General features: G+C 39.4%; 1 pseudogene; it reads left to right on the top strand.

Annotated features, from left to right (window-relative positions):
* Nucleotides 1–383: 383 nt before the first annotated feature.
* LOC147608717 (uncharacterized) lies at nucleotides 384–16,212 on the top strand (annotated as a pseudogene).
* Nucleotides 16,213–23,179: the final 6,967 nt, after the last annotated feature.

Below are 23,179 nucleotides of genomic sequence, written 5' to 3'. Positions count from 1 at the left end.
AGGCCATGCATGTGGTGGCCCTGGCAAAGCAAGTGAGGCCATGTTAGAAATGTATTCAATGTGTGTTACTAAGTGAGGGAGGCCATGGATTCAAATCACATTCTCCGGTCAAGACATTCACTGAGGTAAGTGAAAGAGAAAGCAATGCCACATGGTAAGAGAAAGAGCAAGGAAGGCCTGTAACACCACAAGCTTGAAAATGGCAAAAATATATGGGAAGAAGTCCGCGTTGATCCTAGCTGCTTCCCAAATAATTTAGCCAAGGCCATGGCAAAGTGGCGATCATGGCAAACCCCCTTCTGTTAACTACATCTCATAAAATAGAAAGCATGGCGATCATGGCAAACCCCCTTCTGTTAACTACATCTCATAAAATAGAAAGCATGGCGATCATGGCAAACCCCCTTTTGTTAACTGCATCTCATAAAATAAAAAGCATGGAGATCATGGCAAACCTAGAAGGCGATGGTGAGCACATTGGACGCATGATGGTGATGGACTTCGGCTTGTAGGCGATGATGCTGTGAATTGCGATGTCCTCTCCTTCCAGGTGATGGTGCAACCTTAGGGCAAGCAACATGTGAGTTCAAGGTGGATGATAGATATGCCTCAATTGAGTTTTGGAAAATGCTAAATGCTGTGGTTAAGAAGTGTGGCTTTGGAACTCCAGAGTTTCGAGGGTTCATGGCAACGAGGCTAGTGCTAATTGGTTAGCTGTGCGGTCCTGTATAATGGCAGTGCTAAAAAGATCATGCAAGGCAAGGGGAGGTCTTGTGTTTTCCACTAGGGAATAGAACATGCTCAGTCACACAAAGAAATGTATATGTGCATCCTCTCAGGAGGACCAAAAGATTTTGTGTAGAAAATTGAGGGAAGCCTCCACAAAGGTGGCTGCTAAACAGTGCAAGCAAGAATTGTAAAAAATTTGGAGAATTAATCATGCCATGAAGGGAGAGATTCCTTGCTTGGAGACTTGGCTAGCATGGTGGGATGTTAGGGCCTTCCATTGGGGGTCACAGTTTCTTACGCAAAATGAAGATGGATTATTTTTGTGTCGACAACAAATCTAGCCGAGGCAAAGCACTCAAGCATGAAAGAATATGTGGAATTCAAAAATTGCATTTCCTTATATGAAGCTATTGGTGTAGCCTTGTTGGTAGCTTTGCAAAGCTCAAGCTACAATGCATTTTTTATAGGAAAGCACTTGGGAACTAGTCTGTAGCTTGAGGGCATCCATGAAAAGTTCTATAGTGGGGAGGTTTCTGCAACCTCCGATAAAAAGCTTGCTGATTTGGCTAATTCAACAATGAAAGAGGCTCCTAGGAATTAACTCTCTTGAGATGCAATGTGTTTGTAGGGAACAATGTAGTGTGCGACGTAAGCGTCCAATGTTAAGCTAATTTAAGGCTATATAATCTATACACATTTGATAAGAACCATCTTTCTTGTCAACTAGCAAATTGGAGAAGCGAACGGTGAGAAACTGGAGTGAATGCATCCTTTTGCTAGGTACTCCTCTCAATAACCTTCAACACCTTATTCTACTCAACTAGCAAGCTCAACTAGCAAATTGGAGAAGCGAACGGTGAGAAACTGGATGCGTCCTTTTGCTAGGTACTCCTCAATAACCTTCGACACCTTATTCTCCTCAACCAAACTCATCCGATATGGAGGTCTATTGATTGCAGTTACACCGGGCACAATCTCTATTCAATGGTCCATATTTCTACATGGAGGCAAAGAAGAGGGCAGGACAGACTTGAAAACATCTGAAAATTTTGTCAGAATTTTATCTTGCGAAGATTTTGTGGCATTATGAGTTGGAGTTCCACTTTCATGCGTGTCTACAACACTTGGAAATTTTTGAACCCAACCTAAAAAGAGGGACTTACAAGTTATTTTAAGCATTTGTGTAGCAGTAATTAATGCATTCTTGGGTATATTTGGCTCACCTTTAATGTGATGCATCCTTCCCTTATGCATGAATTGATAGACATGCGTTGCAAAGTCAATGAGAGGCTTCTTTCGTGCATGCCATTCTTTCCCTAGCACAACATCAAAACATTCTAGTCGAGTAATATCAAAGTCGAGCTCCTCAAAATAAGACTGATTAGTGAGACCAAGGCCTATAACCTCTTGGTCCCAAACCTCTGTTCCTTTTCCATCTTCTAGCTCAACTGTGTAATGATATGGCGATGGTTGAGTCTTCAACTTTACCTTCTTGACAAGTTAAGAACTAACCACATTATGGTTAGAGCATGTATTGAAGAGTATCTTCAATTCAAAATTGAATTCTTCATTATAATAAGTTATGTAATCTGAAATTGGTAACCGTGACTTTCCTTTGAAGATCAGACTGTCTCTGTAGTTGTCGGTGCTGCCCGTTTTGTCAATTGAGACTAAGAGTATCCTAGTAGAATGTTTGAGTGTCTCCTCTAGAGTATCATCCAATGAATCTTCCTCTAGATCATCCCCGTGATTTGAATCTATAGGCTCAGTGGTCATATTTACAACTTTGTGCTACTTCTTTGATGGAAAATCATGCCTTTGCTGCTTGACCATACAAACATAGTATAAACCTTCATTTTTTGTTTCTCAAGCTGTTTTGGAGTGAGAGAAGATCTACGGTCATTCTTTATTGACATCTTTCTCTTATCTCCTGCAAGAATCTTTGTAGAGGAATGTACACTAGACATAGATGTATTTCCCTTTTGCCCACTAGTGTACCTTGAAACTTTATAAATAGGTGCATAAAATGAAACTTGGAAATTTGACCCACTACTTGATTTTGACCCTTTTGACCATCTTCATAAACTAAAGTCATTTCTATAGCTTTGGATAAAGTTTGAGACTTCTCACGGTGTAGCAATGGTCGAAGTTTATCACTTAATCCCAAGGTGAATTTATGAACCTATAAGAAATTTGTTAAAACTTACAGAATTTTCATAAGCGCATCTCGATACTTGTTAGCATACTACTAAACTGTACTTGGGGGGTTCACCTAAAAATATGTAAGTATTCCACGTGAGTTCAAATGAAGGAGTTTTTCAATTTAAAATTTTAAGATAAATTTACAAAAGGGGTTTTTTTAATAGATTTTGAAAAAAAAACTGTAAGTCCATAAAGAAAAAGGGGTCATTTTACCCCTCGAGGAATTGTAAGATTATTTTGAAAGATAAAAAACCAAGTATCAAGGTCTCTACTTTGATCATCTGATTGCACATAATTTTGAATAAACATATCCTTAAATTTCTCCCATTGCCTTGTCCTTTTGATTTTTCCTCCACCAACAACGATAAGCCACATCCTATAAGTTATAAATAGCATGTTGGATTCTAATGTACTCATTTGTGATATCACATAAATTAAAACATTGTTTCCACTTAGAAAGCCACTAATCTACTATGTCAATTGTGCAAAAAGGTAAAGTACCAATGTACTTTGGTGGTTTTAAATCCTTTAGTGCAAGTTTTTATTTTAATCCCTTTTCCGGTGTACCCTCATGACTACCCAAGTGATGTGTATCTGAAGTTAGCTAAGGTATTGTGGGTGTTAACATAGTGTGGATATCATTGATAAATGAGTTCATTTTCTCTTGCAAATCATGGATTTGTTGGCAAAGAGGGATAGACTCCGGTGATTATGGTTGGGTAGAGTGATCGAATTCCATTTTTAACCAATAATATGCAGCAAGCACCAAATGACAAAAAATAAAAAGAGAAGGGATAAGTGAGCCCCCTGGTCATAAAGATGTCAAAGCTGATGTAGGTTGATGCCATGGAGAGATACCACATGCTTTTGAAACCACCACCAATGAAAGATCTTGCCAAAAAGCTAACACAAATTTCTTTGTTGCACGGAGTGGTGAAAAACTAGCAAGATTGGCTCTCCAAAATTTCTCAAAAACTTGAAGAAAGGTCTGGACCCATAAATAGCTCCTTGAGACCTTTGAAGGGATTAACCTTAGGCTTGGATTTTTTAAAAAGAAGATTTAGGTTTAAAAAAGTGTGGCCTTATTTCTTTCTCTATTGACAGTTGACGGCGCGACGACGACGACGACAACGACGGTGGCCTCTTACATAGTGAAAACAAGCAAGAATAACTGGCTGCTGCTGTAAGGAGGCAAGCAAGAATACCCGACTGGCTGCTGTAAGGAGGCAAGCACCTTGGTGCTTAGGCATGTCCCACTTTGGTGCAGTGCTGCCTATAGCATGCCCTTAGCGATTGCTATTGCTATCGTGTAGCCTGTTGCTATCGTGCAGCCTGTTGTTGCTATAGCACTACCTGTTCAATGCCGCCATGTGCTGGAGCGGACAAGGATAGATCTCAAGCTCCCATGCTTGTCTTATTCTAATTTGGAGGGCCCTACGATTTTCAACCCTCATTTTCTAGTCAGTCAAACCCCTTTTTTGATGCCGGATTATGTTCTCCCTCTCACACACACACACACACACTCTCTCTCTAACACACACACACACACACTATTACACATTCTCTCTCTAGCACACAAACACATACACACTATTTCACACTCTCTCTCTAACACAGACACTCACACACACTATAACACACACACACACACACACTATAAAACATGAACATAACCTTGCGGCGGGTAACAAAAAAAATACAGATGCATTGGTAGGATTTGAACCGCGTACCTCCTACTTTAAACTCATAAATGTTTCCATTACACTACACTCCAATTGGTGACAAACCTTGCAAGAAAACGTAATATAATATTATTTTAAAAACCTAATTGCATAAAAATGGGTGTCGAAAACCCACCAGAGCCCAAAAAGTGACTAGGCTAGTGGGCTCGACGACCTTTCCATCGTGTTAATACGACAATGGGGGGAGCTTGAGATCTATCCGGAGCACGTGAGTTCAAGAGAAGTTTTTTATTTACGAACTTATGGATTTTTAGCTTAAAAAAATTGTAAAGATTTTTTAATCACCTCTAAAACTCTACTATGTAAAATGTCAAAATTTATAATTAAGGGGCTGAAAATACTGTTGAAGGTGTTTAGTGGCCAAACACTAAAATCTAGAAAGCACGGGATGAAAATCTAGAAGGTGTTTGCTGTTGAAGGTGTTTAGTGTTTAGTGTTTAGTGTTTAGTGTTTAGTGGCTAAACACTGAAATCTAGAAAGCACGGGATGAAAATGCTTTTGAAGGTTCGTGCAGTATGGATGAGTTGGTGGTAAGGAGTTGAACTACTAAGTGTGAGATCATGGGTTCAATTCTTTAAATTGTTTTTTTCCAACTAGCCATAGGCCCAAGATTCTCTTTGTAGTTATCATTTTTCATCATTTGTAGGTGCTTTTTTATCTACCCATAGGCAATGCCGTTGAGGAAGCACCTTGTGGGGTGTTGAAACCAAGACCTCTCGGTCCTATAGGCAAACACATTTACCACTTGAGCTATCATCTCATTGGCTGCAGGTTTGATTCTTGCTTGTTTGCAAAAACATATTAGTAATGTGTGAGATTGCGGGTTCAATCTCACTCTTGGAGTCCCAAATGGGAGATTGCGAGTTCGATTCTTGCTCGTTGTTGCAACAATAGATTGGCGATGGGAAATAAACTTCTACCAAAAAAAAACTTTTGAACACACTTAGAATCATTTAGTAATCCCCTCACGATATGGGGGAGATCTAGGGAGTAGAATATTGCATGACATTGAGGGCATCTAGGGTGATCTGTTCACACAATGTAGCTAAGCAAAGCACAATAGTTTTGATAAGTACAAGAATGCACTCTTGGAATTTGTATTGATTGGAGGATGTTGAAAGACTTGTTGGAGGAATTAACACCTAGTGGTCAAATTTTTTTTTGAGCTTAGGATCAAGGTGTAACTTTGTTGTTAGAAAACCAGATATTTGCTGGCCAATCTTGGTTTGGGGATAATTCTCCTTATTTTGATTGGTTGGGGGTGATGCTAGCAATGAACTTGATTAGTGTTTGAATTTCTCAAAAAGTATTTCCATGCTTAGTTCCATACTTTTACACATAAAATCACAAAAGATGTGCCCCCCTCCCTCAAAGTCCCATTCTGAGGGGATGTAGCTGACGAGCTAGAGGCTACACCACTTGCACACACAACCCTATGATGTGAGGGCTCAAACACACGACCTCTTGGGTAGAGTGGGTCGTGATAAACTGAGCTACTAGGGCAAGTGCCAGCTTATCTATTGTGTGTTATTTTTAAAAAAAGGAAATATATGAGGGACAAAAAGCTGGTAACTTTATTCTTATGTAAGCCCGTGAATAATTTATCAAGGTTTTTACAATCATACTGTGTCTCCAAGTCAAAGTTTTTGTGCCAATGTACAAAATGTTTAGACACAAAAGATTTGACTTGCCTGCTAAAAAATACTTTAAAAAGTGCCTAAAAGGGATGGTAAACGAAGGAATTGATGTATCCGGCCTGATTTTACCTCTCCTCATTGTCAAAGTCAAACCCCACGCATGCATGAGTACATCCAAAAACAAGCAAAACACATGTTCCCCAAAGGATTTTCATTGATAATACACATATTATCATCACATGCAACATTGACCACTTCCCTTCTTTCTACAACAGGATCTCCAAGTAACTCACTCTTACCCCTCCCCTACATATGCACACAAATTCCACACCTAGATCTGATAGTGATTTCATTATTAATTTCTTCTCAAGGCTCTTACCTCATCAATCGCATCCTAAACAACACGAGAAACAGAACTTGAATAAATATAAGAGGCCCTTCTCTGATTCCACATGCATGGGTAAAGAGTCCATCTTCTTAGAGGCCGCCGCTTATTCCCTCTTCTTTGAAGATCAAAGATTTATAGCAACATAAAAAGGAAGATTAGGAATATCACATTGCCATGTGTTGTGACAATTGTATGTTTCTTTATGACTCTCTTAAACCCTATCCTAGCATATGGTCCACTTAAAAGGTAGAGATTGGATTTTGTGGGCTCACTTTCCCACTTCTCACATGGGAAGTATTACTTATTGGTGGCCACAAATTATGCAGCAAAGTGGACAGAACCAAATGCCATGGTCAATAACAAGGCAATGAATATGGTATCCTTTATGAGGTAGTACATATATGCTGAATTTGGGTGTCCTTTACAGATCCTTACATATGGAGGGAGGTCTTTTTGTGAGTGACTTGACTGAATCTTTCGTATAGACAAAAGCAACAATGAATTTTTTTTGATGTTAGAGACACTCTTAAAATGGGGTAAGCAACGAACTTTTTTTCTCTTGTGCACGAAGGGGGAGGGGGGAGGGGGGAGTATCTTCTAAGTGTCTCCAAGCAAACATATTAACTTTAAAATAAGTGATACAAGTAGGTGACCCGTGCATTGAGTATCTTCTAAAAGGGGCAAAAATGAGAGTCCATATTTCGCCTAATGCAAGCAGAAGTCCCGCTCTTCACATGAGCCCATTATAGAGGTACCTTTACCATGGAACCAAATTCAAGTTCTTCTTCAATCATATAAGTACAAAGTGTTCAATGCTAAGGCCTAGACAACAACAATTTTGTGCTCATTTCCAGCATCATGGGAACCATGACATAACTCATTTTTGGTACCAAGGAAACCTAACATGTGGAGTTCAACACCACGACAATAGCTGCTCCTTGCACCATGGCTACCATTGGCCTTATAAGCCCCACTAGTCAAGGTATAAGATCCATGACCTACCTATCAAAACACCCTTATAGCGAGGTATGTATAGACCCCTTTAGTTGCCATATCCACCTCCAGTACTACCACCTCAATCGGTTCTTTCAAGAATTGCACTAGTATAACAATACTTGATGACCTAGCCTATAGAGTTAGAAATCTAGGAATAGGAGAGCTATGAGTCTTATGACCAACAAGACCCATATAAGTAGCAACAATATGATTCCTATGTTTATCTTAAAGCTTCACCCATAGACTACACCTCTCTCTGTTCAAAGCTATGGTGTAACAAAGAGCAAGAGACCTCAACAATATGGTACGTAGGCCATCAATGCAATGCTTTTAACGTAAAGTCCCACACTATATGACACAAAATCCCTTGAGTGCTCCAAGAACGTTGAATCTCATGCCCAACCCCAACATAATTCCTTATGAAGGCATATGTTACTTTACAAGTGCGGATTCGACCATATGTTTACCAGGATTATCTCAACAGAGTGAGTCACCCCCGTGGGTAGAAGCTTCTACATGACCATTTTGAGGAGCCTTAACTTGTTAAGTATACAAGGAGGATTTATTTAGATAGTCCCCCTTAATGCCATTACAAGGCTCTAAGATAAGAAGAGGGTAGTAGCCAAAGGAACATCCAAGGCTACCAATAAGCATAAATCCCAAGCTTCAACTTTGAAGCAAGTAGCCAAAGAGATGGGGAGGCACAAGCCACGAAGGCTGCATCGTCCCCTAACAAGGCTAATGAACTAGAACAAGAGATCTAGAAGAAGAAGACCTTAAAGAGCATGCATAAATACAATGCACTATGAGCAACGACATTGTGACCAATGGAAGTGGAAGTGGTTTGGACAAGAGATCCAAAGCTCCATTCCTTGGTAGAGATAGCCTACAATCTCCCACTCAAACCCACTCTTCCCAAGGAAAAGGAACCCATAGGCTATGAAAACCTTCCAAAGAAACTCAAGGAGTACCCTAACCCTATGTTGGAGAAACATATAATGAAACAAGCCCAGAGCTTGTGAGGAAGGTACATGCTGAGCTAGAACCAGTGCTGGAGTAAGTGGTCGAGTACAAACTACTAACCTAGCTTGAGGTATCCTAGACCCTATCCCAAAGTCAATCATGGATCCATTGAGGGAACCTTAGAGTTTGTACATGCTCTCTGTAGTTGGTAGATATCAATATATGTGTTTGTTGCATGGTTGATGATGGAGCTAAAGAAGTAGATTGTTCTTAGGATTTTTGGTAAAGATCATCTTCTTGTAATTATTTTTGTGTAAGGAATCATTATTTGGATAACCTATTGTTAGAGGTTCTTGCTACTTTTCTGAAATAGAAATCTTTTGCCACTAAAGAAATTGTTAATGGAAGTTGGGTTTTTCATAAATAAAGATAGGGTTTTTCATAAATAAAGATAGGGTTTGATTTATGTTTGTGAGTGATCATTGGGAGACCAAGAGTGTAATTATTGGTCGGGTGTGTGTTTTATGAACCCCCTATAACATTAAGAGCCTACTCAATTTTTTTTTTCATCATACTAAATCCTCATATCAACCTCTCATCATCTCTCTTCCTCACTTGCCTGTTCTCCATTATATCAAGAATTATTGGTGTGTGTTTTGGTTTCTGGTGATCATCCAAGGTTGTTGCTCTTGCATGAGGGAGTAGAGGGGCGCTATAGAGGTTTGCTGCTCTCAAAATGTGTATATATACATATACATTTGTATACATACATACATACATATATACATATACATATACATGTATATATATATATATATATATGTATATATATATATATATGTATGTATGTATGTATATATATATATATGTGTGTGTGTGTGTGTGTGTGTGTGTATGTACACACACACACACACACACACACACACACACACACGTGTTTTAAAATAAAAAATTCTCTTCCTTTTTTTTATAACTTTTTTTAATTATTAAGAAAACCCTTGATTTTTTATTTTCTTATATTTTTAAATACATAAATAATTAAAAAACACACACATACTGATAATACTATTTAAATTAAAAAAATTGCATGCCCCCATCTGCATGCCCATAAGTCCCGCATGCATCCCATTATGCCAGCCTTGTGTCACCTGCGTTGCCCACCTCCCTTGCTTCGCTGCTGCTGCCCAATTCCAGTTTAGCCACCACTACGTTACTGGCTCCGTCGCGCATCGCCGGACTTGCCCCTCATGCGCCTCTCCTCTGTGTAGAAAATGTGGTACATAGAGTTTAACACAGTGGGGTAGAGGTGTTAGTCTCTAAATTTTGATAATTAAAGTGCATGTCTTCTCTTAATTCTCTCTCAAACTATGGACAGCAACTCTTGATCTTCTTCATCGCCCCTACAAGAAGGAGAGACAAGATCAGGAAGATCAAGAGAGCGATTCTCTCTCAAACTATGGACAACAACTCTTGATCTTCTTCGCCACCCCCTACGAGAACGAGCTTTCAAAGCTCTTTCAAAGCAATATTTGATGTGCTTAAGTCAGAGTTCCTTGTTCCACATGCGGGCCTTTGCTTCTCAGAGGAGTGGATGAAGAGAAGAATGAAGATTTTTCTCTCTAATAGGAGAGCAAACATCAAGAGAGTGGCAAAGAATAATTTAGAAAAGCCGAGCATTTGCACACACGAGGAGTGGATGCATGTACGCAGCTTCGTGAGAAAGCACCCACATGCTTTTCAACAACAAGCAGTCGGCAAGTGCTTCCCGACTATGGAAGCGAGGGGCTTCACACTTTGGCTCGGGAGGAAAGTCCTCCTTCATTGCTTATTTCGTAAGTACCTATTTTACTAATCATTTCTTCTCCTCTTTCATTTTGTTTTGTACTATATTTTTTTCTTTAACTAATTGTGTGTGTGTGTGTGTGTGTGTGTGTGTGTGTGTGTGTGTGTATATATATATATATATATTTTGTAGAGGGAGGTTGTTGGGCGTGACCCAATAAAGGAGGTGTACAACTATGGCTACAGAGCCCCCCATCCGCAATTGTGGGTGTGGATGTGCATGCAAGGCATACACTTGGGCGAGTCCGTTTTGGGGACTCAAGCAGATGAGGTAAGTAGTGAAACAACCCTTCTCTTATCTACATCTAATTGATGGCATGTATGTAGGATAAAGGGGAAGAGGAAGAGGAAGATCCAGATTACGAGCATGAAGCGGTAGAAGGAAGTGAAGAGGAGGATGAAGATGATGATGTGATGAGCAATTAGAATTTGATGAGGATTTTGATTAGCCACCTCTTCATTGATATATTTTTTGTATATATCGTGAAATATAATAAATTTTGGGCTCACTTGCATTCTTTCCAATCTATGTGTTTTTCATGTTTATGTTTGTGTCATAAAACTATGACTCTGTTTTAATTAAAAAAAGAGCTGGGGCAAAGTGGGGAGTCCTGTGTAGACTCCCCACCAGTTTGCCCTAGCTTTTTTTTATTGCATAGTACTTTCGCCTACTGAGAATAGAGAAAATAGTAGTAAAATATCGCTACTCAACAACCTCGGGGGTGTCACTCATAAATATGTAAGCGTAGCACGTGGGTTCAACAGAAGAGATTTTAAAACCCTTTTTTTACACATTTTTTGCATACAGAAGGGTACCATTTAAAGGGGGTATTCACAGATTGAATAGAAAAAGGGTGTGTTTTATTCATGGAAAATTCACAGATAAGGGGTTTTTAAATTAGGCCTTGAACACACGTGATATAGAGAGTTTACATATAGTGAACCCCCCGAGTCAACAGCGCTATTTTTGAAAAGATGTAGGGGAGAAGAGAGCTTGAGCTCTTGCAAGCACACACACACACTCACAAAACCCTAAAAGAGAACACACAAGAAGGTGAGAGACTGAAAATCTTCTTCTTCTTCACACACCACTCAACACACCATATACAAAGATAAGAGTACACACCATATGAAAAGGTACTCAACCAAATACATACTAGGGTTCTCTATAGTGTAAATCCAACTAAATGAGTTGGCACTATAACTATGCCAGCAGTCTCTATAGAATGGCTGTCACATAGCCTGTCATCCCACTGGCCGCATATCACCCATGATCTCACCAACCATGCCAGTGGTGTAAGTGTGGGGCCTATCCCCCAGGCGGGTCATCAGTGTCCACCGCCTCACTAGATGAGCTCGATATCTCAACAATTTCACTGCTGAACAACGAAATTTTACTGTTGATTGAGCAGCGCTATTTCGCTGCTATTTTCATTGCCTAGCAGCAAACTTGTGCAACAAAAATAATGGCTTTTCTAGTAGCAAAAATAGCCTGACATCTCCTTATCCTTCTAGTTATAAAAGCGTTGCTATTTTCGTTGCTACACCCTTATTCTCTTGTAGTGAATATATACAACAACGTCGTATAACAATTGAGCATGTGTGTACATATGGGCTTCATGAGGCATTGGCAACAACCAAGTGCGGATGATGACATGGAGGAGAACCATAAGAGAATGTTACACAATATGCCACACCATTTAATGACATCATCGGGTAGATTGCAAAAGCCCTAAACCCTAAGCTTTAAACTTGTCGTACTCTACCTCTCAAATCATCTCAATTTTAAAGTAGGTTTGGAAACCTCCGGACATCATGCATGTCCGATTTGTGAATCATTACTTGTTTCTGAAAGACCCTCTACTTATTTGCAACGACCATGTAAAGAAAAATGGTATATTTCTAGTTGAGAATCTAAATGCATTACTTGGTGTTGCGAATGTGTCCCCTCAAAATGAGCAATAGATCGATTACTTGGACCTTCAACAACCCGAGTGGAGTACTAGACAGATAATGACACAAGCAAGTACTAATCAGCCTCAGGTGAAGAAGAAACTATGGTGGACTCTCTGACGTATTTGGAGCAAGACATGGATGACATGATAGACGCCCTACATGACACAGGGAATATTGAGCGAGAAACAATGCAGGAGATGGGTGATGTCCATCGACATACAAAGCAGGCCTCAAGAGAAGAGCAAGAGTTGTGTAGGTTGGCCCGTACACCTCTGTATCATGGTGCGCGTATATTTGTTTTGCGTACATGCCTCGCAGTGCTAAACTTGCAATTAATATTTGGATGATTCCATACCAGCGTATCAAAACTTTTTGCGTAAGTACTTATCACCCTTTCAATTTTTAATCTCTTTCTGGGGTCCTTTTTTAAATCATCATTTGTGAATATGATAGGTCATTGAGAGATCAAATATTTCTAGAAGGCAACGAGATGCCTACAGATCGTATGTGTTCAAAATCCATATTACAATCCATTGGTATGGACTACGATTCCTACCATGCTTGTCCAAATGATTGTGTTCTTTATTGGCATGAGCATGTAGGCATTGCACAATGCCCACAGTGTGGAGAATCCAGATATAGGAGAGATGTCCAAGGAGAAACCTGCAAAAGTACTCAGGAATTTCCCTATCATTCCACGAATTCAAACCATGTTCAAGTGTAAATCCATGGCTTTCTATGATGTCTTGGCATCGAACCACTAGATCCACGGATGATGTTATGCGTGTGCTCGTCTCCCTGATTGCCCTACATGGAGACACATTGAAGAGAAGTGGCCAGACTTTAATGAGAAACCTCGTAATATTCGCCTCGGGCTAGCTATGGATGGTGTGAACCCGTTTGGTCTTAAAAGTTCAACATGGAGCACATGGATCTTGTGAACTACAATCTTCCAGCGTGGTTAGCAATAAAGAAGGGACATCTTTTTCTCTCATTAATAGTCCCTGGGAAGTACAAGGTGGCCAACATGGATGTGTACTTAGCACCCTTAATAGGTGGCCAACATGGATGTGTACTTAGCACCCTTAATAGAGGAGCTACAAAGTTTGTGGGAAGGAATTGATGTTCATGACATGTCGTCAAAGAGGTTTGGACCATTAGGGGAAGGTTGAGGTCTATAGGGGCCCTTTAAGATGCCATGTGATTAAAAGGTTATTAAGGAAAAGGACCAATCATGTGATGCCATGTATATAAAAATGTTGGGTGATTAAATGTGGTCAAAAGATTCTCTAGAAGATGCCTTTTGTACTTTTCATTCCCAAAAAGTGGGGGGGGGGGAAGTTTTTGAAATTTCGGACATCCATAACTTCTACATATGAGCTCAAAATTTGTCGGAGATTAGAGATCCAGAATCTACTCCGCTGAGCTCTTTCCATAGATATGTCACATGATATGGTTTTGCCCACTCAATTTTAAATTCAATTTTGGCGAGAAACTTTGAAATTCAAATGTCTAGCCATTTGAAGAAAAAGAAGGTATCTAAAGTCAAAGAAACTTAACATTTTAACAAAAAGTCATTAAAATCATAATATGGCAGCTTAAAGGGCCCCTATAGACCTTAACCTTCCCCTAATGAAAGAGAGTTCTCATTACGAGGAATACTAATGTGGACTATGCATGATTAGCCAGGCTCTACGGAGAATGCAGTGGTAAGCTATTTTGTTATTATGTAATAGCTATTGATATATATGTGGATGGTTGTGTAATATTATTTGTTTTAAAACGGGATATCAATCTCTAGGTACAATGCGTGCCCTTTGTGTGTACCTACACTAGATTCTCATGATTCAAGAGTCTTGAGAAAGATGGTGTATGCGGGTCACAAGAAGTATCTACCAGAGGACCATGAGCTACGTGAGGGCTATTTGGGTCGACTTCCTCCTACACTAAAGGCAAGCGATTGGAAGAGTGCATGGGAGGACAACGAAGGGTCTCCACCCCCTAGAATGAAGCGGTTGTCCATATTCTGTCGACTACCATATTGGGAAGGTCTTCTAACTAAGCATTTGCTTGACCCTATGCATATTTTTAAAAATATAGCCATAGTGCTTTGGAAGACTATTAATGGGGTCACAGAGAGCAAGGGCCAAAGGGAGGATTTACAAATAAGTGATTGTATGCGACACTTATGGCCCCAAACCAAAAGTGATGATAAGTTGCTATTACCTAAAGCTCCTTGAGTATTGACAAAAGAAGATAAATTAGCTCAAGTTAAGAAGTGCATTTCGGAGTTTCGTACTCTAACTAGATGTATGCACTGCCTAAAGGGGGTGTTGAAAAAGGATAACGAGCTCTCCAGCTTAAAATCACGTGATTGGCACAAGTTCTTGCAACTTGTCTTGCCTGTGGCCATAAAAGGTTTCCTCACCAACAACATTAAGGGATACAATATACAAGATTAGCACCGTGGTCTGTTGGATTTCATTGAAGGAGATAAGAAAAGACACTTTGGAAGTAGCCCGCTTAAATTCCATAGAAGCAATTACATTAGCGGAGAAATTTCTCCCGACCAATATCTTAACCATACAAATGCATCTTCTAGTTCATGTTGTGGATGAGGTGGCTGTGGCAAGGGTCGTCCATTCACGTTGGATGTTCTTTTTGGAGAGGTTCATGAAGACGCTAAAAGGATTTGTTTGTCAAAGAGCTCACCCCCAGAGGGAAGTATGGCAATGGGATGGCTTGTGCAAGAATCCCTCATGTACATCACAGAGTTTCTTAGTATCGTAGACCTTGAAATACCTAAACTGTGGTCAACGGAAGAGGATGATAGGGTAATTGGAGAACAACCACAAGGACAAGGGATTGAGGTTAGCATTGATATACGGCGTTATGATATAAGATCAATAAATTTTGCATCTTAAACTCAAAGAGTATGCAAAAGTGGTTCGAGTGGTATGGAGAGGCCAAGAACGAAAGGAATTGGGCTCGTCAAGCTTTTCGAAGGAGTTGGACTACGGCTCGCCAACCATACCCTTCATTGTTTGCTATACTTCCATACTTTCCATCAAGTAGCTGGCTCCAACAAACCTTACAAGAAGCAAAACTTCATGATAAGTTATTACGGATGAGGAAGAGGAGCTTGCATACGGTTGTGACTACCATGTAGGTGATTTCATTAATTCTAAGCCTTGATATGTTCACATGTTTTCCAAATATTGTTTATAACTTCTCCATAATCTAACGATGTGTTATTTTCTTTTGGTATCGAAAATTTGTGGCGTTGTGGTCACATGGACGCCATTTTCGAGTGGAGCAGATCGATAAGAAGAGAACAACATTCGATTATGGTGTTAAAGCAAATTTCATGCAGGAAAGCAGGACTAGGGCAAGTGATTAAAATATGGATGTGAACATGCTTGATTACTTTGGAACCATCCAAGATATCATCAAGGTTGGCTTTAGAAAGTTTCATATGTTTATCTTTGATGTTAAGTGGTTCAAGGTATTCACAACAGGAGCACATGCAACCGTACGAAGAGACAAAGCCGGATTAGTTCAAGTGGACTCCACAAAGATATGGACAGACCAAAAAGACATATTTGTACCACCAGATCATTGTGAGAAAATAATCTTTAAGGAGGACCCAAGAGATCTAAGATGGTGGTTTGTAATCCAAGTGGCACCTCGTAATAAACAAATATATAAAAACATGGAAATAGACGTAGATGACGCAGAGATTAGTGTGGGCCAGTAAGATCAAGTTCCACTACATGTCGAAGTACAGCAAGAGCAAGGGCTAGACGAAGGGATAAAGATCGAACAATCAGACGACACAGGAAATGTTTCAGACATAGTAGACGATGATCTTGTGACGAAGAGCCAGCAACAAATGAGGAACCAGAGCGAGAGTTAAAAGATTTAAAGGCCAACATAGATACATCGTCTATTCCCACACGATTTGAAGATGGAGGGATTTTCCTTCAAATAGATATTTCTGGAGCTAATCATCTTTTTGAAGATGAGAGGGTTGATAATGATCAACTTTGATTTTGTAAACATGCAAATAATCTCACATGTTATGATTTGATGGTAATGTATTTATTAGTTTCATTTAATTTTACAAGTATTTTAATATACTAAGTGAAAAAGAAACATATATATTGGTAATAATACAAACAAGGAAAAAAATAAAAAATTAAATATAGCGAAAACTTTTTCAATGTTTATAGCGACATTTTTTTCGACGTTAATAAAGACATATATAGACGCTTATTTCGACGCCGCGATAGGCATCAAAAAACATCGTCGGAACATAGGCATCGTGTAGTAGTGAAAGTATGATTACCTCTTTTTGTACACCAATGGGAGTAATGCATTCATTGAAGGGTGCCTTCACAAAGACAAAAAATAAAGGAGAGGTACAATTATATGGCCTCAAGACACATGATTGGCACAAGATATTACAAGTATTCAAATAAATTTTTATTCATTTTCTCTTTATGTTACATAATTTGTAGGCTCATATACTAACTTCCATTTTTTTTTCAAATTGATTCCACCAAGTTTTGGGATGATGAGAAAGATACTTTCATAATGCCTCAATACTATCAATAGGTTAGCAACCCAACCAACCACCAGTAAATCTTGATGTAGCATTAGAAACTCAATGGAGTCTTTTTGGGCCCTTTAATTTGCCATTGCCTAATGGAGGTGATTAAGAAATAGACAAATAGGGAGATTACATGTGGACTGAAACCAATGGTTTGTAAGAGCCTAGAAAGTAGTGGTCAAACTTAGAATAATAGGCTAAATAGGCTCTTTTTTAATTTTTAAAATCAACTAAAACTCAAAATTTTTTTAAGTATATGAGTTTTTCCCCTATTTTTTATAGAAAAGGATAGCTGCAGCGTGCAGCCATCATTAAGTAAGGTCTCTAAAGTGATAGAGGCCCAAAAACGAGTTCCCATGCATTCAATGCATATTCCCCTTCACTTTCCACTATCCCACTCTCCCACGTTCCCTCCAAAACGCTCTCTCTTCCCCCTTTCTCATAGCAGGGCGTTTTTCACTCTCTAGACTACTTCTTTTAGCTATCTACCTCTTGATCTACCTCTCTCTTCAGTCAGAAACCTAGATCTATAGCTATGGAAGCTTGATCTGCAACCTCCTCTCAGAAGCTATGGAAGTTTGATCCTCACTTACATTTCCTTCCTTCATCCTTCTTCCTTGTCCAACCTCCTTTTACAGAGTGTAACAGCAGAGCTTAGCTATGGAAGCTTGATCTGCAACCTCCTCTCAGAAGCTATGGAAATTTGATCCTCACTTACATTTCCTTACTTCATCCTTCTTCCTTGTCCAACCTCCTTTTACAGAGTGTAACATCAGAGCTTAGCTATGGAAGCTTGATTTGCAACCTCCTCTCAGAAGCTATGGAAGTTTGATCCTCACTTACATTTCCTTACTTCATCCTTCTACCTTGTCCAACCTCCTTTTATTACAGAGTGTAACAGCAGAGCCAAGCTATGGAAGCTTGAGTTGCAAATGCTTTGGCTCTCATAATCTTACTCATTGTCTCCTCTCAGCGTCTCTAATATCCTCTTTCAAAGTGCAGTAATAGCACAGCCAAGCCCTTGGAACTTGCTCTACAACTCCTTCTCTTTTGTACATCTCCCTAGTCTAAGTTTTTTTCTCACCATTGTATTTTCCTTTGCCATCAAGGTTTATAATCTCCCTAATATATACATCTGATGTCTTCTTCTAGAGCTCGAAGGCCTCCGATCAGTATTCAATCTCTCTCTTGTAGCAGTGGTCAAGATGAGGATGGGCACTGGAACATCAAACAGTACGAGAAGTGGAATTGGATTACGATGCAGCCTAGTACAAGAGGAACCCACAAGGTGTCAAAGCGATACGTTGATATACAAAGTCACCATTGGAAAGGGCGGATATTGGAGCTCAAACAAGATCGTGATGGAAAAAAGCTAGCCAAGGTCCAACATGTTTACAAGGCAACAGAGCTGAAACTAGCAGACCATGACCAACGTCAACGATTTCTTGCAAATTGTAAGTTATTTCACTACTTTATATTCTTGTTTTTAAATCAATTGTGTGCTAATAATGGTATACTGAGCACTTCTTTGATTGTTCTTGGGTTCCTCTGTGTAGATATTTTTCCCTCAAACTATAGTGAGTGGGAGCCTATGGAGGCAATTTCAGGAACCTTTGAAGCATACCATGTGGAGCTTGGTAGTTTAATCTTTGGAGGGTGTCCAGCTGCACAACTTCTTGCACGAAACATCTTCTCATAAACTTGACAAATGAGCAACTAGTTGCAAGTGACGATGCAACTGAGGTATGTCCTAACTTCTTAGTTGTAAAGCAAATTATTTTTAGTTGTATCATTTCACGCTTCCTAACTTCTATATTGACAGGTTGACAGACTGCTTTTGAAGTGGACAAGTTTGCTATGCGCGTAGGAGGAACGCAGCCAAAGTCAGAGGGTCGAGATGCATCTCTTTGGCACTACATACCTGCCCTCAGAGCCGACATAGTGCGGGTTTTTCATTTAGACTATTTTGAGATCGCCTATGCCGAGCTCCTAAAATGTAAAGCACTTAGTGCAGTCTTGTCGGAGAACCCCTTAGCCTCAAACATAAATAAATGTATTTTGGTAGCTAGGGAAGCTGCCTTGTATTGCTTTACAGGCAAGCATCCCGGCTCAATTTTAGGCCATTGTGCCCTTTCTCAGGCTCAAGGAATCAATGAGCCGAGTGATATATTCCAAAGCTTAGGCCAGAAACCAGCCTCTAGAACTCTCTCTCCTGAGCTCTTCCAAGAGCTTATTAAAAAGATGTAATGCAAACTTCTCTTCCAAGTTTAATAAAATTTTTTTGTTGTGCATTGTAAGTTATGATTTTTCCTGGCGTACTTGTGATATACCATTTCAAGCCTTGCAATTTCAAGATTTTGTTCATGTGTTCATAAAAAATATTGTTTAGGATTCATTTTAAATGTGATCGTGATTAAAAAAAGTAATCGAGATTGGGTTAGAGCGGTACGAAAAAATGTTGTATTTATAGATGTATACACACTCACATATATGTATATATATGTACATATATGTATATATATGTACTTATATGTATATATATGTACATATATGTATATATATACAATGGTGTGTGTGTGTGTGTACCTATATATAAAAAAGATTCTGGGGCTATTGAGAAAGATATATAATATATATATATATAAGATATATATATATATATAATATCTTATATATATATAGGATATATATATATAAGACATAAGATATTATAAGATGTTGGGGCTATTATAAGATATATATATGTATATATATATAATATCTTATATAAATATATAAGATTTTGGGGCTGTTAGGGCACCTAAAGGGTCTTATGAGCCTCACAAGACCAAAAATATCCAAAAAAAAAGCCATGTGCGTTACGGCACGGAAATCGACATTTTGACCTGGTCAAACTGGCAATTAATGCGCCGTAGCGCACATGGTATTTTTTTTTATTTTTTTGGTCTTGAGGCTCATAAGGCCCTCAATAAGGGTCTCTAGGTGACTTTATAGGCTCTACCTTTTTTGTATATATATATATATATATATATATATATATATATATGTGTGTGTGTGTGTGTGTGTGTGTGTGTGTGTGTTTGTGTGTGTTTTTTTCTCTGTGTATAGTGCTTTTATATTTTTTTAATGAAATGTTCATTGGCACTGAGCATACAAAAAAAATTGGACTCAACAAAGAATGTAACACAACTCAAAAAGCTTTCATTAAATTGTGAAAATTCTACAAAGGAATTTGGAAACATTACAAAATTTTGTAGGGAGAACTACAAAGTGGGTTAGCCTATTGAGGTAGAAGGCTACGCTCTAAACGTAGGCGTAGGGCTAGGGACATATCTACAGGCTTCAAAGTGACTCTCTTGGCATGTACCATAGCCAGCACTGATGAGTCTTCAAAAACAGAAACTACAATATCTTCAGCAGCTTCTTGAAGAGCTTCAAGAGCTATGCTCTGTATGCGGTCAACCCTGTCAGTAAATTTTTCCATTGTGTCTCTCACCAGTCGAGAGAATGGTGCCTTGGGGATGAGAAGATCTGTGCTTTTCTGATATTTCCTAATCTCTCGTAGCACGACTGTCCCTGGCCTCCATTTTCTCTTCTTCTTTGTAACCGGTGGAGGCGGTGGTGGTCTTTGATTCTCCCACGGTGGTTGTTCAGACCTGAACTTCTTTTTCTTTTGTGCACGCTCTTCCTCTTCTTGTTGGTCTCGAAACTTGCCCTCCATTCTTTTGCCACACTTCTTGACTGGACGTCTGGATGTTGTGGCTGCTTGTGGCTGTGCTTGGCTTGCTCTCCTTGCGTCCTCTTTGGGCTGTTGTCTCTTTTGCATTTCTGTCTCCCAAGCCGCCCTCACGAGAGCAAACTCTTTGTCAATGGTATCTTTTGTGATGCCATAGGACAAGAGCTCGACCTCCCTGTTCTGTAAGATAACCTCTAGCTGTTCTAGGGTGTCGGCCTCAATAACAATCTCCGGTGGTTGCCCTTGACCTTTCTCGGCTTCTTTTCGAGGCCGCTCTTCTTCTGCTTCTCTACTAGGCTCTGCTTCTTCAGCTTCCTTCCTGCGTTGCGCTTCTTCGGTCTCCTTCCTGCGCTCTTCTTCTCTCATCTCCTTTGCCTCTTGCTCTGTTACTATAGGTAGATTTTTCCTTTTTGCTGTAGCAGGTAGTGGGCCGAGTTGATAAAAAAACCGCAAGTCTTGCTCCTGTCCTTCTGGCATGGCCTAGCTATGTACGAGTGCGAGAGATAGTGGGAGGGCAAGAGAGAGTAGAGCACAAAGAAGAAATTGAAATGTGGTGGCTATAAATGAAAAATGACTTAAATATGTCTATAAATATAATTTTTTAAAACTTTTAGAAAATTTAAAAACATAAAAAGATTATAATCAGAGAGTTTAAGCCCATGAGGAACCACACGGACGCTTGCTTGCTACCCACTGCCGTAGTCTCTCCCTAGCATTTGATTTGTTATATCCTTCAGTTCTTCTTGCATTAACAGTTTTCATTATTTGATGCCTAAGAGACAAATTACCGTGAGTTTTCTGCCTTTTTTTGCAAACCAGAACGCGATAGAACCAGTTGAACATTTCATGGAGCGCATTATTCTTGACTTTGCCACCACCATGGCGAGTGCCCTTAAAATACACGGCCTTTGCTTGGTAATGTGATTTCTCCATGCCTTGATTGCTCCAAAGTACTAAAGAGCCATATCTATCAAGAAAGTATGGCCCATGTGCATACAATATATGCTGCATAGAAAATTACAAAAAGTCAACATACAGTATGAAGAACATACTACAAGGACACAAGAAATATAACATTACCATGTAGTGAGTAATGTGTGTTTCTCCCCATGCCTTGACCATTTCTTCTGTAAATCTACAAGTGGCTTGTTTAAGTGCCTCAATACCATGGTCATCCAGGTGAGGTCGCTCTAGAAGATCGACCATTTTATTACACACCTCCCATACACGTGCACGTTTTAGGCCAAGCCTGGCATCATTTCCTCGATATGTTGTAACATCACATATCTTCTTCCAAATTTCAAAGTCAGTGTAGCTATGAGAACCCAAGTGGTTTGATAGCAAGTGTCTTGCCTTTGATCCACCCATGCAAATTTTATTAGGGTTGTCTTGTGTAGGGTTTGATTTTCTGTCCTTTGTCAAGACCACTGCTCCAGCACGTAATCCCATAGAGGAAAGTACACCCTCTAGTGCACGTATTGACTCTTCTCGTCGATCTTCGGGCTCCATGTTCCAGACATAGTTTATGTGGAGCATCAATAGCTTATCCAAAATCCTGAGTCTTGCATGTAATGTGCACACTGTTGAAAATACAAGTGAATAGGGTGTGTGTGGGAACAAGCTCTTGGATAGAGGCTGTAAAAGAGAAGATGTAATTGTGAAAGAACCTGTGAAAAGGTGAGAAGAATCTACTGGGAGAGAATAAAGGGTAGCATGAGAGAATTTAGGAGTGTGGAGATATTCAGGGAGATATTCAGGAAAAGAGAAGAGGTGGAGAGAATCAGGCAAAAGGTGGAGATATTCTGGGAGTGAATCATGGAGAAATCAATGGGATTAGATGCTTGATGTAAACTCTATAAATTGAGGCATAGCCCTAATGAGAATTTGCTGGTTTTTGAGTATCCATGCCTACATTAATCTATTTGCTAATTATTCACTAATTACGTCTTAATCACTTGCTAATCACTTTGTTAATGATGTTGATTCTAGTGTTTGATCCACCATAGCTCATCATTATGATCAAATTTCAACATGATATCAGAGCCATGCCTAGAATCAATCAGATTTATGAGCCCATTAGTTAATTAATTAGAATTAGTAGATAATTAGCAAAAAATCAAATTTTTAGTGAGTTTTCACTTCACCCCCAGCCAGTGGAGGATCTCTAGCACCTTGCACACTCTAAATTAGGGCACAAGCTTCTAACACAAGCTAGCCAACTCCTTTGGCTACAAGCACATCAAGACGGCGCTGCAAACCACGAAGGCATTCAGGAGAATTTACAATTTTAGCCGGCGCGTTTTTTTCTGAGTAATCTGCAGATTTCTCCTTGCTCAAATCAAATTGCTTCAATTCCTCCTAGCCCAAGGGGTAATC

The sequence above is a fragment of the Cibotium barometz genome, chromosome 52, assembly GCF_041138505.1.
Source record: "Cibotium barometz isolate CiBa-2024 chromosome 52, ASM4113850v1, whole genome shotgun sequence".
NCBI lineage: Eukaryota > Viridiplantae > Streptophyta > Polypodiopsida > Cyatheales > Cibotiaceae > Cibotium > Cibotium barometz.
Note: the sequence above shows the minus strand (reverse complement) of the source record. Positions and strands in the feature narration are given on the sequence as shown.